Source organism: Xyrauchen texanus, chromosome 13 (genome assembly GCF_025860055.1).
Source record: "Xyrauchen texanus isolate HMW12.3.18 chromosome 13, RBS_HiC_50CHRs, whole genome shotgun sequence".
Taxonomy (NCBI): Eukaryota; Metazoa; Chordata; class Actinopteri; order Cypriniformes; family Catostomidae; genus Xyrauchen; species Xyrauchen texanus.
In genome coordinates this window covers 5,862,428-5,874,084 of record NC_068288.1, presented here as the reverse complement: position 1 = coordinate 5,874,084, position 11,657 = coordinate 5,862,428, and the positions used below count along the sequence as shown (strand labels likewise).

The 11,657-nt window shown below is 36.9% G+C and overlaps 1 long non-coding RNA gene across 1 annotated transcript; it reads left to right on the top strand.

Moving 5' to 3' along the window:
* Nucleotides 1–751: 751 nt before the first annotated feature.
* On the top strand, nt 752–9,254 carry LOC127653830 (uncharacterized). Its single transcript, XR_007971865.1, has 3 exons — nt 752–869; nt 8,934–8,971; nt 9,154–9,254. It is a non-coding gene; the product is annotated as an uncharacterized LOC127653830 (long non-coding RNA).
* The last annotated feature ends 2,403 nt before the right edge of the window (nt 9,255–11,657 follow it).

Genomic DNA, 11,657 nt, shown 5'->3' with positions numbered 1-11,657 from the left:
AGCAGTGTATGTGCTTTTTGTGCATAGTGATGCATGTGAATTGCAATTCAGCTTTAGCTATATTGTGATTCCATTGTCATTTAACTAGGGCTGGGTATAGATACAGATTTTCCCATTTATTTGCATTCCTGTTCAAAAGCATTCCAATTTCAATACAATTATATTTTATTCTGATTCATTTGTGTTAATTTCAGTTATAATGTCCATTTTACTTACATATAAAAGAAACGATCTCTCGGCTAATTATGTAAATTAATAAAATTGGTACAAAGCAAAAACTATGCAGTTTAATTGCAGTATATTTAACAGATCAATGCATCCACAACTGAACTATACTAAGGAAAAGATTGAACTTTGGATTTTAAGTATCAATATGGGAATCTTTGATCATCAAATGAAGATCTAAATTAATCGTAAAATGTATATTTTGACACAGCCCTACATGTAACCATCAATGACTAGACGTTTTGACCTAAATAGCAAATGTACCATCTATTCCAATCTCAGATGTTTTGTTTAATGTAAACATAATTAATCCTGGATTTTGACTCATTCTGATAACCATATGGAGCATGAGAGTAGACCAGGTGTAAAGTTTGTTGCACTGTCTTTCATGGTCCTATGTAAACAGTGTTAAAGCGAATCAGAGTTAATCATTAGCGTTGAGTTTGTTTTTGAGCCTTGTGTGCATGACATCTCCCAATATAACTTTATTATACAGACAGGTGACAAATCAGTGAGGAGTTGCACTCTGGAAAATGTCAACTGTTGTTTTCGTTCGCTTGGGGAAAAAAGAGAGGAGAATAAATGTGAGGAATAACACAGCACCATCTGTTTGGAGCTTATGGCCAGAGAACACATGGATACAGGTGGGCACCAAGGACAGGAAGAGATGCATAGATTGGAAAAATTATTAGGGTTGTTAATCTATTTAAAGTTTAATCAAATTAATTAAATTATATGCCGGTTAATTTATCAAATTAAATGCAATTAAAGGAATATTCCGGGCTCAACACTAATCAACAGAGTTTTTGGCATAATGTTAATTACAAAAAAAATAATTTTGACTTGTCACACTGTATTGTTTAAAATGAAAAATAAAAAAATGGAGGTTACAATGGAAGTGAATAGGCCAATTTTTGGATGGTTTAAAGGTAGAAATGTGAAGCTTTAAGCTGTAAAGTTGTTTAAATCATAATTTTACAGTCATTTTAGGGTTCACAGTGTTATGTTGTCATGGCAAAAAAAAAATCAAATTGAAACTAACCTTGTCTGTGTTAAGTTATAAAGCGATTTGATCACACTAAAACCATGGTAACACGCATGCTGTTTACGTCTTGTGGCTATTATTTTGAAACCCAGATTGGCCCCATTTATGTCCAGTATAAGTGCCTTGCTATAACCCAGTTTCTTTTTTTCTTTTTTTTTGGAGGGACAAGGCAAAATTACTATTGTGGTAGTCAAGATTATGTCACAAATGCAATCGACTGAGCTTATCTTGTATTGAACCTAATGTTTTATGAGACTAAAGTTTGATGCTTTGGCTTCTTTGGAACTATTATCGATGTAGAGAAAAAAACTGTCTGGCCAAATTAGGTCTGAAATGCAGGTTACTCAGTTTTAAATTCTTATTTGTAAAAGTTCCTGTGCCCTTGTGAAACAGCCTGATCACAACTGATATTCAGGACAACATTTCCATTTGGTTATACATTAGTCATTTAGCAGACGCTTTTACCCAAAGGGGCTTAATAAGGAACACAATTAATTCTTAATATATAAGCAATTATATATACTGTATCGCACTGCAAAGTTCCAATAGTAGCCCTTCAAATAGCAACAATAGCACTCTTCATTGTGATATTGCCAATTTGACATGTTCAATTCTCAATCCCCCAACTCTTTTTTTTCTCTCTGTATCTGGACCTCTCTCACCCCTTATCTCTCTTATTTTGTACATCACCCAATGACTCATCACTGTCTATCACTTTCAAACCTGGACGCTCTCTGTTACACCTCATTGCATTTAAGTAGAGATAACCCAGGTGTCAAGCAAATGTCCACAATGTTTTATCACCACTGTCATTGTGTTCACTTCACAACGTCTTATAATATTAGCCATCACACTTAAATCAATTGCAATCTTTAGAGGGGTAGAGGAAAAAACATCAGGTATAGTGTTATTATGCCCTCCGCAGCAGCAAGGCGTAAACCAGGAGCCAATCTCCATTACAAACCGAGCTGAAGGAAGTAGAGCAGAACGCTGAACGAGGGATGGGGGAAAGAGAGAAAGGGAGAGAGACTATAGGACTATTTTTGCTAATATATGGGAAGATAGTTACAGTAGCTTGTATCCTTATGAATGGAAAAACAAGCCTGCAGAATTGTGAGTGTATCTGAAAATATGTGTGTTGAGATAGAAAGAGGGACAGAAATATATAGAGGAGATGGAATAGAGATGGGTTATGAAAAAATATGTAAAAATACAAATGTAAAAGTTGGCACAATAGCATACTGGCCACTGGCTTACAAGACACCATTGTAGCCCCCGTGAATTTGACTATCTAGGAGTGTCACAGAGTTCTACTAGCCTTTTCCAGGTCAGCTGGTTTCCTGTATTTAAATGCAATGTTAAGAGTTTAGAAGACAACTCCATTTTTAATTAGTTTTTTATTTTTTGGGATATTCTCCCCTTTTCTCCCCAATTTGGATGGTGGCGTAGTGACTCGCCTTAATCCGGGTGGCAGAGGACGAATCTCAGATTCCTCTGTGTCTAAGATCGTCAATCCGTGCATATTAACATGTAGGCTTAAAACTATTTTCCGTGGCAGCCAGGCACAACTCACCATGCGCCCCACCGAGAGCAAGAACCACATTGTAGCGACCACTACATGGGAGGTAACCCCATGTGACTCTGCCCTCCCTAGCAACCAGGCCAATGTGGTTACTTACTGGCTGGAGTCATTCTAGCATGCCCTGGATTCAAACTCGCAACTCCAGGGATGGTAGTCAGCGTCTTTACTCGCAGAGATATCTAGGCCCCCCGAATAGAGCTCTATTTTAAAAACCATTGTTGCTTAGTCACTTCCCTGTCATTTTCACCATTTTCTGATGTTTACAGTTTAGCAGGCCCCAGTAGAATGTGCGGTTGCACAGAAATCGCTGCACGTCATTCACAAAGTTCTACAGTACTTATTTTTAGTCCTTATTTATTTAATGCATAAAGGAATGTTCCAGGTTCAATATAAGTAAAGCTCAATTGACAGCCTTTGTAGCATAATAATGATTACTACAAAAAGTTATGTTGACTTGCCCCTCATTTTCTTTAAAAAAAGCAAAAATCTGGTTTATAGTGTAGTACTTACAATGGAAGTGAATGGGGGTAAATTTTTTAATATTGAAATACTCACTTTTTCAAAACATATAGCAACAATATGTAAACAATAAGTGTGTGTAAACATGATTTTAGTGTGATAAATTCACTTACTAACCTTTTCTGTGAAAAGTTATTGCCAATTTTATGATTGCATTGCCATGACGGTTTAATGTCAACAAACCTTAAAACCTTAAACATGACTGTAAAAATTACAATTTAAACAACTATAAAACTCAAATAATACATCAGTTTTAACAGAAGAATCAATGTGTGCTTTTAAAAATTTTAAGCTTCAAATTTCTGCCTTTAAATCCAAAAATTGTCCCCATTAATTTCCATTGTATGTGCCTCACTGTAAACTATTTTATTGAAAAGGATGTCGAAATACATTTTTGTGGTAATCAACATTATGCCATAAATGCCACAAATTTGAGTTTAACCTGTATTGAACCCAGAATATTCCTTTAAAAACGTTACAACACTATTAGTAGAACTGGGTATCAATGCAGATTTTGGGAGCTCCCATTTTGATTCGATCTGATTCTATTCCCATTCAATTAAGTATTTTTCTTTTATAATGTCCATTTTGTTTGCATTTGAAGCATTTGACGAATCTAAGTACGAATACTCAATTTCGATTCCACAACAAAATGTAAACTAATTTGAGTATTAAGTCATCAAGTAATTATTCAAGACAAGTAAACAATCAGTAATAAAGTAAGAATAAAGAAACAAATTTCAAGCAAGTGTGAGATCTATAATGAATACATTGATAGATGTTTTCTTATTACTTTGCTATCATTCCATGCAACATAGTAAAAGTCTTGACAGAATGAAAAATATATATGGAATGAAAGACATAGAAGCCTCATTAATGTCAAGAGCTGTAGTTCCAACCACACAACTTTACGATGCTGTTTGTGTATGTTCCTTGTACTGTAGTAACTCGTGGAACTTGCAACCATAGCGGCACCCCTGGCCAGCATATAAGTGTTCAAAACCCCCTAACCAGCTTTTCCAGTAGGATGTCCACTATGTAAAACACTCAACAGAAATGTTTAAACATCCAATTAATAACATATAGATGTACAAACATGCTAAAAAGGTCATGTCTGTGGCCTAGCATGTTAGCAGTTATAGCATGTGGCTATAGGTCAGTGCAGGTTTGAATGTCCTACCTCATTTACTCTCTCCCTGCTTATTTCCACTCACTAATCTACTAATAAATAGTAGATTAGTAATAGCTCCTCACACACACACATGCACACGCACACACACACACACACACACACACACACACACACACACACACGTTGTGTTTCCATGTTTTATGGGGACTTTCCATAGACATAATGGTTTTTATACTGTACAAACTCTATATTCTATCCCCTAAACCTAACCCTCACAGAAAACTTTCTGCATTTTTACATTTTCAAAAAAACATAATTTAGTATGATTTATAAGCTGTTTTCCTCATGGGGACCGACAAAATGTCCCCACAAGGTCAAAAATTTCGGGTTTTACTATCCTTATGGGGACATTTGGTCCCCACAAAGTGATAAATACACGCTCACACACACACACACACACACACACACACCTATACATGGGCAACATTAAAGTCAAAGCAGCCTGCACTGTCTAGTCGTGTTTTTTTTAATTTTCCAGTCATAGTTGGCTACCAGCCCAGCACTTCGTCCTGTCCTCTACATTGCTTGCCAACTGTCACCCTCAAAAGAATAAGGAGAAAGAAAAACAAACCTGAGCAAAAGACAAAGCGCACACCTATGTGTTTGACACAAATGTAAATATACATCACATGGCATTTTGGCTGTGCTAATCATTAACCGTTTATGTGTGGCTTTGTGTTTTAGTAGCAAACCATGCCAAATAATGGTGTATTTAAAGGCTAAATAGAGCCAATGTAGATTTTCATCTCTCCTGACCATTAATTTATGTTTGTTTTATGATTTATGATTACTGTTTATGATTTCAACAAGGCCCTATCAGAGAGAGAGAGAGAGAGAGAGAGCACAAATGAGGATCAGTGGTTTGTGAAAAACACTTGGTTTTGAAGTTGTTACACAACAAACAGAATTATCCTCTAAGTGAGACAAACAGAACGAAAGAGCTTTATATATCCAGGGTGTTTATTCTGCTCTTTTGCAGACTGCCGGAATCTGTCAGGCCAGATTTGCATATTCTGCCTTATCTGTGAAGTTGAGTTTATTTGGTTGATAAGCTTCCTCTTTAGCGTGTTATTTATCAAGACTGTCATATGCGGTTATTCAAAACATGCCTGTCAAAGGTATCAGGTGCTTCATAGGCCTGTCTGAAGCAGGAAGGTGATTGGTGGAGTGCAGAATGCAAAGAATGAGGAAATACAATAAGAAAGAGAGAATGATACAGAAAATCATGGTTCAGAAATGGTTGCTTTGGTTATGGTACACCAAGAGGATGGTGTACAATATTCAATATTTACATATGTGAAATGACTGTAATTGGATCTTTTGTGTCACATGTCAAAAACCTGAATGAGACAGGTAATTGTTTTTGCAAATACTGAGGTTAGGTAATTAGTGAGCATTTGCTTACATGTATAAATGCACACACTCACAGATATATTTCATCTTGCACCATCAGTTCTACAGTAAATGCACTGGGGCTTTACATTTTGCTTTTTAAAAAAACAAAACTAACGACAATTTGCATTGTAACTTATATTCATGAAATTAAGCAAATCCTTATCGTAATATCCTGTATATATATAAAGAAAGAAAGAGGCCACCAAATAAAAATAATTAAATATATAATGATTTAATAATGATTACTAATAACATTTAGAATCCTAGAGAATCACCATTGAAAATGATGTGAATTACAAAACAAAAAACCAGATGTCTGAACACACTGTGGTTCTGAGAATTTGGATGGAACATTTGCTTGATTGTCACAATAATAATAATGTAAAAATAATGCAAAATATCTTATACATCCTTAAAAGGCTTTATATTATTTATACAAAACTGAATTATTATTATTGTTATTATGGTTATTATGGGGTGAAATGCAGTCTGGACATGGTTTTATGTGATTCGTCTAAACAGTATATTTCCTATCCTCACTCCCTAAGCCTTTGCATTACTGCATATAAATAAAAAAAATAATAAAAAAAAATGCAATAGTCCTACTCACCATGTAAATGAGACTGTTTTGTGGGTTTAATTGAGTTTTCTGTTGTCACACTGCATTTACATTTAATCCTGTCATTGTGTAATCTTGATGGAGCATGCTAGATTTGATACCAAGAATTAAAACAGCATAAAGCCTTTTTACTGCACTGCTGTACATAGAAACTCACACTAGTGATCGAATAGAGGGAAGATGAGAAAATCATTCTGAATCAGAAAGTTAACAATAGTTTTATGTTAATAAATAATAATTTATGCTTTCCCTTTTCACTGTCCCCATAAGTCACCACAGCAAAAGAATGAGTCATCTTCTAAGGGCTCAGAAAAATGTGTGAAGGTATAACTGGTGGAATCAATTAAATCAGTGGAATTTTGTGAGGCCTTCTTTTTCATTCATAATGTGTCTGTAATTTACTCTCATAAATTAAAAAATAAGCAGACCATGCTTGAAATACCAGATCAGCTTTGTGAACATGGAGCTGATAATGAGTAGTGTGTAATGGATATGAAGTGGATGGATGGATGGATGGATGGATGGATGGATGGATGGATGGATGGATGGATGGATGAATGGCTCATAAAGCTGATTGGTACAATTTCTAACAGCTGTTTCTTTTTACCGTGATGGCAGAGAGAGTCCTTAAAAGCACCTAAACACAAGAGAGAGCCATGACTGCCGTGTCTTATTGAGTGTTTTGTGTTTGAGTATCGAGAAGCTTAAGTTCTCAAGAAGTTTACGTTTACTGAGAGTTTTGTTACACTGAACTGACTGAACTAAAAAAAGCACAGAGAAGAGTGCACATAAGAGTGTTGAAGATAGAATATAAAAGCCTACCTGAACCGTGTGCTCCCTGTCTCCTTCTTTCCATACCCGAACCTGAACGTTGTGTTACAATCAACTGACGGATGGATGGATGGATGAATGAATGGATGATGAATGGATGGATGTGAGAAAGAAAGAAATAAAGAAAGAAAGAAAGAAAGTCAGACAGACAGACAGACAGACAAACAGACGCAAAACAGGCCGAACAAATTAAGAATAAGAAAAAGTAAAGAAAAGAACTGACAGTCAGACAATTGTTTGTGAAATTTTAACACTTGTACATTGACCGTCCACCAGTATTGATATTTCAGTATACATAATTCAGCATTTTGACAAAAGAGCTTACAGTATGTAATTGAAATGTCTTGCAATATTTATTTTCATTGCATTTATTTGTAAATTTGGAAAATATTTTGGTGGCAGTCAGCCAGATGGTGAAGATTATCTGAACTATTAGGATGAAAACAGGCTCACAAATTCCATTCTCCGTTTGTGTAGCGAATACAAGTAGAGACAGTCACAATGTCGGAGAAAAAACTGCTTTATTAAAATAAAAGCAGGCAACAGTACAAAACAAGGGCAAATCCAGAGAAGAATGGTCAGGGTGAGCGTAGGTCAAAAGCCGGGGAATCAAGATATAAACAAGGGGGCAAATCCGGGAGAGAGTAGTCAAAGGGAGCGTGAGGTCGAAGCCGGGGAATCAATATACAAACAAGACAAGCAAGAGGAAAAGACAGGGGAACAAGGGGGGCTGGCAAGCTAAGGGGTAAACGAGAGGAGTACAAAACTAGACGAGACTAGCGGGGGGCGAAGATGCGGGGTAAACTAGAACAATAACCAACCACCGGGAGACGAATGTGCTCTGATATTTATAGAGGAACAAACGAGTGGTGCAGGTGAAACGAATGACAGGTGATGGGACTAGTACAGGTGTAACGAATAAAGGGGTGATTGAGACGAGTGCAGGTGGTCATAATGTTCTGGCCATAGGAGCGTGCATGTGAGCCCGAGGAGAGAGACCTGCTAACGAGCTGGAGATCTCGAGGGAGCAAAACGAGCTGGAGATCTCGAGGGAGCAAAACGAGCGTGAGAGCTCGAGGGAGCAAAACGAGCATGAGCTCGAGGGGGGCGGAACGAGCGTGCGAGCTCGAGGGGGCGGAACGAGCGTGCGAGCTTGAGGAGTGAGTGTGTGTGCGACGAAGCGGGGATGGGGCAGAGGAGCGGGGTTCGTGACAGTTTGAGAGAATGGCATGCCTGCATTTCATTATAGCATTACAACGTGAGGTTTGAGAATTTGGAATCTTTGACATCAAGCCAAGTGAATAATTATTAAATTTAAAAAAAATAAAATAAATAAATATATAGATATATATATATTTTTTTTTTATAGAGAGCTATTTTAGGGGTTCAGAAGATTTGGAAAATAGTGCACAAGTTGTATGGACTACTTTTACAATGCTTTTACCGGGTTTTTGATAATCATCAGTCCTTTTATGGAAAAGAAGCTGCGTGAAGGTTCTTCATAAATTCTCCTTTTTTGTGACAGGAAAAAACCACAGCATATGGGTTTGGAGCAACATGGTGGTGAGTAAATAATAACAGAATTTGCATTTTTCTGGTGAACTATTTCTTTAAAGTTATCTCTGCTCCAGGATTTCTGTGAGGCTGTTAGGTATCTTATCCCCATGTGATGATCTCCTCTCCTGGCTGTTCTGCACTTCCTGTCCAGATCTCTCTCCTGAAGCAGTGTGATGTTTCTCCTGCAGAGTTCAGAGAGTGGACACTCCGATTCTGAGCCTCAAAGAGCATCTTTCTGCAGAATAGCTGAGATGAAAGGATGGCGGCAGAGGAGCGTCAGGACTGAGGGGTGGGAAGACGAGAGACTGGTATGTGCCAATACTAGCAGTTCCAAGGGCAGTAAACAGGTCAGGGGTCACCGAGTCACCTTTGCTACCTAGATCACATCCAGTAGCGCAGTGAATTTCAAACCCTTTACAGGGGGAAAAAATTACACCAACAACATAAAACCACCACATTTAAAAATACCAAAACTAAACTTTTTCATTAAAATGTTAAATTAAGAAAATTAACTGTATTACAGTGCCTGGCTTGTAAGCAATTAAAGTTGTATTGCTATGCAGCAAAAACAATCATCAGCTATGCATCCTGGGCAGTATTCTACAAAGTAGCTTATTATTGCTGATTATAAAATTAAATTAATATATTTTCTACCAGCCATTCTGATGACCCATGTTTAAGGTCTATCGACTTTTAGAGTCTGGACTCAGGGTTTTATAACCAATTAAAAAAATTTCTGCCAAAATTGAAGACTGACACAGACACAAACAAGTATTGTAAAATCATTTATTGACCCAAAAGTATATGAAGAAAGCTCACCATTGCCATTTTGCAGTCTCTTTTATCTACTTTTGTTTTCTTCACACACAACAGCAGCACACTTGCTTGCAACAGCCTTTCAAGGTTCCCAGAGGTGGTGTTGTGGTCAAGGCCTCCCACTTTTCAAGAGATTATCAGTATAATTTAAAGCAGTTTGTTTTGCTTGAAATCAATGTGAAGGAAGAAAATTGTAGCCAGCCACGTAAAACATTGACTTCAAAATCAAGCAAAAGCCTCCGACCAATGTCCACCTTTATTAATACTGATATATGTACAATATACTGTATATTCATGCATATTCATGACACAAGCAGGCCTGGAACAGTTTTGAGTCTGTTTCCTTTAATAGCGCCTTTAAGCTTAAGGCCGCTTAACAAAGCTTTACCTCATTAAAAAGTTTCATTAATAAACTTATCAAAGTAAACTATGTGAGAAGAGAAGATATGACCAACAAAAGAAGTCTTTGGCAAAAATCGAAATATTTATGTGTTAACTTTTAACCTGAAACAGCGATTGATAGGCTTAAGTTCAATAATATGACAATTAACAATGTATTGCCTTCTAAAGTCACTTCACATCAATGCTTTACATGTGTGCCACAATAATGTAATGCATTTTATTATCTGAATATATGGTACAGTATATTATAACTATAATTATTTAATCATTAGACTGAATTATTTGTATTTAAGGACCTTTATTCAGCAAATGTTTATGTGCGATTATTTTGCTTAATTAATTAACATATCATTCTGGTGCTGCTCCGTAGTTTCATGGTGAAAAGTTGCAGAATTTCTTTTTTTTTCCTTTCTGTGTGCCAATATCTATTCTATTCTATTCTGCCTGCACTCAATGTTACCACATCCTCCCATTATTTTGTGAAACACATTCAACTGGTTTATGTTCCATCACATTTTTATTCCCTTTTCCAAGGTTGATTCATACTTAAGTCGAAGGAACGGAAAAGATAAAAGGAATCATTAGGATGCATAAACGACACTCCTTTTCAACTGAATCTGTCAGTATAGTACCTTGAGAGAGGTGACAAACCTCCACATTCTCTTTCGACATGTCATGTTCGTGCTGCGATATGAAGCCTTTAAAGCTCCATATACTGTAGCTCTCGATGAATCCAGTGCCTATTATTGCATTCTAATTTAATGCTACAGACATAACACTCTAGATTCTGTGTTGGATATAAAAGTAAGCTTCTATCAAGTCATATATCTCTAAGCCCTGCACCAGTGATCCCAGCCAGAGCAATTTATAATCGCTGAAAAACAAGCTTCTTATCTTCTTATCTGGCTCCTCTACAAGAGTTGTCAGCGCCATGGTCCACTGGCTGAAAAACCCATCATGCGGATTTCATAGAGACGAGACGTGGGACAAAGAGTTTTAGTTATAAAATGCTGTTTAAGGAGATCTGACAGGCCCTGCTATTACTGTAAGCCCACAAGTGTCTCAAAAAAGGTGTTTGGTGATGTGAATGGCTGTTTAGTGTCACTCAGTACAATTGAAGCATAATGCTGCCAGGCTCGTCCGCTAATTTCCAAGAAAGCATTTCTATCCAAAGAGAAGTAATTCTCAAGATATACTTTAAATGTTTCAGTAACATTCAACTTGTAGTCTATTTGTATAATGCGTTATAAAGGTAGTCTTAATGCCTTCATAATGCTTTAAAATATAATCAGCTGTCAGTGTTCCACAGTTAACCACAGTTCCCCTTCTGTCACTCACTCGACGTTGTGTCGATTGTAGTGACACAAGGGGCTTCTTTCGGGAGCTTTGGATACCTCTGAATATCAAAAAGGCCAATGCCAAATTGGTGAACAGAATTTGCATGTCCCGCCCCCGGACATACGGGTATAAAAGG